Here is a 6,659-nt window from a genome sequence, read left to right as displayed (position 1 = left end):
TTATTGCATGGTACACTGGGTGTTATACGCAACTAATGGAGCATCGAACTTTACATCGGAATCCAGGGATGTGCTGTATGGTGACTAACATAATATAATAAAAAATCATTTAAAAAAATCGTTACTAATGATGTACTATATGGTGGCTAACTGAACATAATAAAAAATAACAATAATAAAAAATAAATAAAATGTTAGAAGCTTAAAAATATATAGATCCCAAAATTTAAAAAATTAAATTAAATTAATGTAAATAAAAATACAGAAGTATATATGTAAAAATAAAAATTAAAAAATAACAAAGATAAAAAGGAATTGGAAAATATAAGAAAATTAATGAAAAAATATAGAATAAAAGTGAAAAAAATTAAAAATAAAATGTCTATAAAAAAGGAAATATAAATCAAAACCACAATGAGATATTAGTTCAAATTTGGTAGGATGGCTATTATCAAAAAGACAGGAGATAACAAGTATTGGCGAGGATGTAGAGAAAAGGGAAAACGCTACTGGTGAGAGTGTAAATTGGCACAGCCTTTGTGGAAAGCAGCATAGAGGTTTTTCAGAACATTAAAAATAGAACGATTACATGATCCAGGAATTCCACTTCTGGGTATATATCCAAAGGAAATAAAGTCACTATCTCAAAGAGAAATCTGCACTCCCATATTCAGTGCAGCATTTTACAGTAGCCAAGATTTGGATGCAACCTCAGTGTCCATGGACAGATGAACGGATAAAGAAAATGTGGTATATATGTACACAATAGAATATTATTCAGCCTGCCAACAGAAGGAAACCCTGCCATTTGCAACAACACGGATAAACCTGAAGGACATTATGCTAAGTGAAATAAACCGGGCACAGAAAGACATTACCTGATCTCACTTATATGTGAAATTTAAAAAAAAAAGTCAAACTCATAGTAACAGAAAGTACAACAGAATGGTGATTACCAGAAGCCACGGCAGGCCTGGGCGGGGAAGGAGAGATATTGATCAAAGGGTACAAGCTTTCAGTTATAAGATGAATAAATTCTAGAGACCTAGCGTACAACATGGTGACTATAGTTCATTATAATGTACTGCATACTTGAAATTTGCTAACAGAGTAGATCTCAAGTGTTCTTAACATACACACACAAAGTAGTAATGGTGATTAATATGTTAATTAGATCATGGAAATTATTTCAAATATATACATTTATCAAAATCACCTATATCTTAAATATCACTTACATCTTAAATATGTACAATTTTTGTCAATCGTACCTCCATAAACCTGGAATAAAATAACATCTGTGAGTCATAGTACATTTCTTTTGGATAGCGCTGAACTTAAACTAGAACTATACAGTTCTTCTCAGGAGGCTGTGATCATAGACCTCTGACTGGCTACCAGTTGGTACAAGCCTCCCCCTCCTTGTGGTTATAAATTCAATTTGCTTATTTCAAGAATCAAATGGGTTAACATGTGCAAAGTGCATAGGAGTTCTGGTACCTAGCAAGAACTATTATGTTAGCTAGCATTATTGTTATAAGCATTTTTTCGTGTTATTATTATTAACCAAAATTTCTAAAAAGACAGTTTAGTAGAAAAACACCTTTCGAAGAGACATCAAGGAGAGTAATGCTTGGCCCAGATTAAAAAATGCTCACAGCACCAGTGAAAGATCAAATTGCAAAAAGCAGGGGCCCCTCTGTAATCGGTTGGTCCAAGCAGGACCCTGACTAGGGTGAGGAGAGAGATGCATTTTCCTTGGTGCAAAATTTAACGGGGCACTGAAAAACTCACGACTCAGGAGAAATTGAATTCCAATGTACTTGTTTTACTAAATCCAAATTAACACCAATCCACAATGAACCAAATATGAAAATCGTAAATAAAGACAGGCAGGATCACTGGCTTCTCACTTTACCCCAGGCTCCAAGGTGGCTCAGAAAGGTCACTGTGAACTGATCCTGCCTCTGTAGCCTCACACTTGGCCTCACCCCAGCCCAACTCACAGTCTCCCCAGATAAAGGGAGTGCAGTCCACACAGCGGGGGCGTTGTGCCTGGAACAGCAGTGACAAAGGGCTTTTCGTTTTCTCTCTAAACAGACCAACCCCAAAGGAAGAAAGCATCCGTAGCTGGGGGGATCTGGGTGGTGCTGGCTCTCGGGGCATGCTGGGAACTCCCAGGCTGCCCGGCGGCCCTTCCCAGGATGCCCTGCGGCGGCGGAGCAACAGCCAAAGCCAAGCCGAAGTCAAAGCCGTTGCCGCCTTCTCTGACAGCCCGGACTGCTCACCGGGCAGAAGCGCCAACATGGGCTTTTCGTGGGGTGACGACCTCTCAAGATGGAGTACTTTGAGCTCCGGTGTCAGTAGCACCCTAGACATCCTGGTGATGGTTTTGTACTTCCTGTTGGTCCTGGGCATCGGGCTGTGGGTCCGTCCGGGCCCGGAGGGGAGGGCGGCGACCTGGACACCGGGCTGGTTTTGACTGGCTCCGTGTCAGTCACCTGGACCCCACCTCGCATCCCGCCCCACCCCAGTACCCTGTCATCCCTGTCCCAGCCTATGCACAGCCCTCCGCGGAGACCTCTCCACGCTCCCTCGGCCCAGCTACTCCCCACCCTTCCAGCCAAGAGTCAATAAATGCAGGTCCTTAGTAACGGAGCCACCCTTGACCGACCCCACGTTTCCTCACCACCCCCCCAAATAAACAGGCAGGCCCAAATCGCCCTGTGCCCGCTGCTTGGAGCCTAAGCGGTTTTTGTGCAAGCAGTCGTTGCTAACGATCATCATGACGATGGTGATAATAATGACCGCTAATGCTGATTAGGCCCGTAAGTGCCAGGTCTGTCCTGAGTGCTTTTAAGTTCATCACATCCTCACACCCGTGCTGTGAATAATATGCTGTCATTCCCTCCAGTTTCACACTTGAGGAATCTGAAGTTCAAAGAGGTTCGGTAACTACCAGGGAATGATTGGGTTCAGATTCAAACCTAGAGCTGCCTGATCTGACTCATGAGCTTAACCCCTTTGCCTTGCTAGCAAAATCTCAAAGGTCACATGTAACTTAGGGCTCTAAGCATTCCCTCTGAATTTGAATGAAAAGTTATTTTTTGTTGTTTGTTTGTTCTTCCTACAGGGTTCTCTTAAGAGGGCAGAGACCATTGTCTTCTTTTTTTTTTAAGATTTTATTTATTTATTTGGCAGAGAGACAGCCAGCTAGAGAGGGAACACAAGCAGGGGGAGTGGGAGAGGAAGAACCAGGCTTCCAGCAGAGGAGCCTAATGTGGGGCTCCATCCCAGAACGCCGGGATCACGCCCTGAGCCAAAGGCAGATGCTTAACAACTGCGCCACCCAGGCCCCCGAGACCATCGTCTTCTTTACCACCATTTGCCCACTAGAGCTTAGCGTGTAAGCAGTCAGTCATGTCTTTTAACCATACTACCCAGAGACAGGCCCTGCCTAGGAGGAGCCTGCCTGTGTTCCAGTGAAAGATCAGATGGATATGAAAGCTTTGGCTAGGGTCATGGTGTCACCCTTGGGTAAGCTGTTAACGGTCAGAAGCTTCTGCCTGGCCTGCTTCACCAAGCAGAAGTGTCACCATTCACTAACCAGCAGGAAAGTCCTCATTCTGGGTGCCCCCCCCAACTGAAGCTTTTCATGCCCATGTGACGTTTACTTTGAGTCATTTCACCAGATCATGAACAGGATCTTACTGTGCAGAGTCTGGCCTTTCTAAGTGCAAGCAGTGGACCTCTTTTTGAGGGCTTACAGTAAGTCATTATGCTGCTAGTAAGTAGATAGAGTAATGAAGACATGGTCTCCATCCTATTAAGAGAATTCTATACCAGAAGAGAAAATATAGACCCTTTATTCCAAACATAAAGGAGAAATCCGGGGTATTTATCCAGACCATTCAAACAAAAGATTTTTTTTAAATTGGCCTCAATTATGAGAAACATCCTTCTAAGTGGCCTATGGACACAGGGGCTCAGAGTCATGAGTACTTGTTTTGGGATCCTTTCCCCAGTGCTCGTGTTGAATTAGGAAGCCCCCACCCAGCTGTCTTCCAGGCCTGGTTGGGGCCTAAGTCTGACCAAGGGCAGACGACTAGTAAGCCATCTGGTCATTTCCAAAAGAAACCTGCTGTTCCTTCTATTCTTCTGGGAGCCATAAAACACGCACAGTTATCCAGAATGCTTCAGTCTTTTTCCCTCATTATATTAGTATCTTTCCATTTGTTCTTTTTGGAAAATCATATATTGTTTTTAATTAGGAAAGTATTACATGTTCATTGTAAGAAGTAAAAAGATGCATAAATAAGGAATGTTACCATTCTTCCCCCATCCATTCCCATCCCTCTGAGGTCACCATGGGTCGTGTATCCTTCCTTCCCTTTCTCAGTGCTTATGCAAGCATGTGGATACATATATAGAGGTTTTTTCTTTTGTCTTTACAGAAGATGTGATCATATTGTACACATTACACTGCAGCTCACTGTTTTCCCCACTTACTGTATATGGACACAGTCCTCTAGGTCAATAGATAGAGATTCAGCTTATGTTTTTATTAGCTGCCTAGTAGTCCTACAAACGTGTGTACTCTTCAACTCTTCCCTACTGACCCTTAGACTGTTGGCAGGTGTTGTTTTTGATGTATTGGTGCTTTTAATCTGTGTAACATGGATTGCTGAAATTAGACCTGCTGGGTCAGAAGTATCCATTTACTTGAAATTTTAGTGGTTATTACTAAATGCCAACCCCCAAAGCTTGTTGAGATTTACTTTACTTTTCTCCCAAGCAGGATATGATCATGCTCTTTTCCCCGGGATTTGCTTGTTACTGCTTGTGTGTGTGTGTGTGTGTTGCCAGCCTGATGGGTGAATAGCTGTTTGTTGTAGTTTGATTTGCACTTCCTAGACTCCCAGTGAGGTTGAGCATCTTTTTATGAGTTTATTGTGCATGGATTTTCTTCTCCTGTGCGTAGCCAATTTATGTGCCATTTTATGTTTGGGTTGTTTGACTTTGCTTTTATCAATTTCTCTGTCATTTGACTTGCTCATATGTTTTCCCCAAGCTATCATTTGTCCAGACCAGTGTCTACTACTGATATTTGGAACCAGGTAATTCATTGTGGCCGTCTGTCCTATGTGTTATAGGATGCTTGGAGGTATCCTTGACCCCTGCCCATTCACAACCAAAAATGTCTCCAGACATTGCCAACCATCCCCTGCCCTGGGTGGATGGGACAAAAATCACCTCTGATTGAGAACCACTGGTCTAAACTGTTAATGGTGTCTTTCTGTCATTTGAGTTTTTGTTAACTTTGAGGAAGTCAACTATTTCTCTTTTCCTTTGTATCTTTGTAGGTTTCTCACCTTGCATAGGAAAGTTTTCTCCCATTCCAAGGTCCTACAAGTATTATCCTAAATCTTCTCTAATATTTTATAGCTTTTTTCATATTTAAATCTCTAGAACATCCAGAATTTATTTTTATATATGATGTGATGGATGAGTCTAGCTTTATTTTCTTCCATTTACTAAACCATCCTTTTCTCACTGAACTGATTGCCCGCAGTCACACAGGTGGGACTCCTTTCTGGAAGCATTCATCAATTCCTGTCTGCCAAGCCCCCCAGGGAACTGGGAAATCTTAGTCTTTGCTACTGGTGCCTTGGCTCTTACAGGATGGTAAAGGGGGAAAAAGTTACACTTCTTTCGGTTTGTTTTCTCTTTTATCAGTGTCAACTCAGAGATCTTTGAGAAAGTGTTGGCTGTATCTTCTTCCCCACCAACCTGGCTGCTGTGGTTGTGTTATTTTTTTTTAAAGATTTTTATTTATTTATTTGACAGAGAGAGAGAGAGAGAGAGCTCAAGTAGGCAGAGTGGCAGGCAGAGGGAGAGGGAGAAGCAGGCTCTCCGCTAAGCAGGGAGTCCAATGCGGGGCTCCATCCCAGGACCCTGGGTTCATGACCTGAGCCAAAGGCAGCCACTTAGCTGACTGAGCCACCCAGGCACCCCTGTGGTTGTATTATTAATCCAGAAAGAGAGCACGGAGGAAGGAAGAGGCAGGGACAGGCGCTTAAGCTACCTTCTTCCCAGGATCTCCTCTTCTTACTCTCTGGTCCTCTTTTTCCATAAAGAGAAGACGCTTTTATTCAGCTGAGAAGATTTTATAAATTCCTTTTAAAAGTTTTACTGCTGATACTTTCCTTAGAAAAGTTCAGCTCTGCACATAGCAAGCCCTTGATAAATATTTAGTGTAGATGAAGTGAGACTAACTTAATGCATCTGATTTGGAGAGTTGTGTCTTTGGCGTAAGGCTTTATGATGTGAGGGGACCCATTATAACACAAATACCTCACATGCAGCTTCTAAGTTCACTCTTCCCCCAGAAACACACTTCTGTCAACTAGCTGTCATCCTTAGGTTGTGCTGGTTCTGCGCAATCCAGGAAATCCACAGGCTTTTCCTTTGACTACATCGGGGCAATGCTATTTTCCCGAGAGTGTAGAGAAATGGAAATGTCCATGCAATCAGACTTGAAAGAGACTGTATATAGCCTCCAGCTAGGCAGCCATGAACTTTCATTGTAACTCAGTGGGTGGAGGCTTCTATTCCTAAAAAGAAAGAAAGGGAGAATGGATTTGGGGGATCTCTGCTGA

At 42.6% G+C, this 6,659-nt stretch overlaps 1 pseudogene; it reads left to right on the top strand.

Annotated features, from left to right (window-relative positions):
* The first annotated feature begins 2,380 nt into the window (after positions 1–2,380).
* The window catches only part of LOC105242172, a 55,279-nt pseudogene continuing 51,000 nt past the window's right edge, over positions 2,381–6,659 (top strand).

This window comes from Ailuropoda melanoleuca, chromosome 14, assembly GCF_002007445.2.
Source record: "Ailuropoda melanoleuca isolate Jingjing chromosome 14, ASM200744v2, whole genome shotgun sequence".
Lineage (NCBI taxonomy): Eukaryota > Metazoa > Chordata > Mammalia > Carnivora > Ursidae > Ailuropoda > Ailuropoda melanoleuca.
Note: the sequence above shows the minus strand (reverse complement) of the source record. Positions and strands in the feature narration are given on the sequence as shown.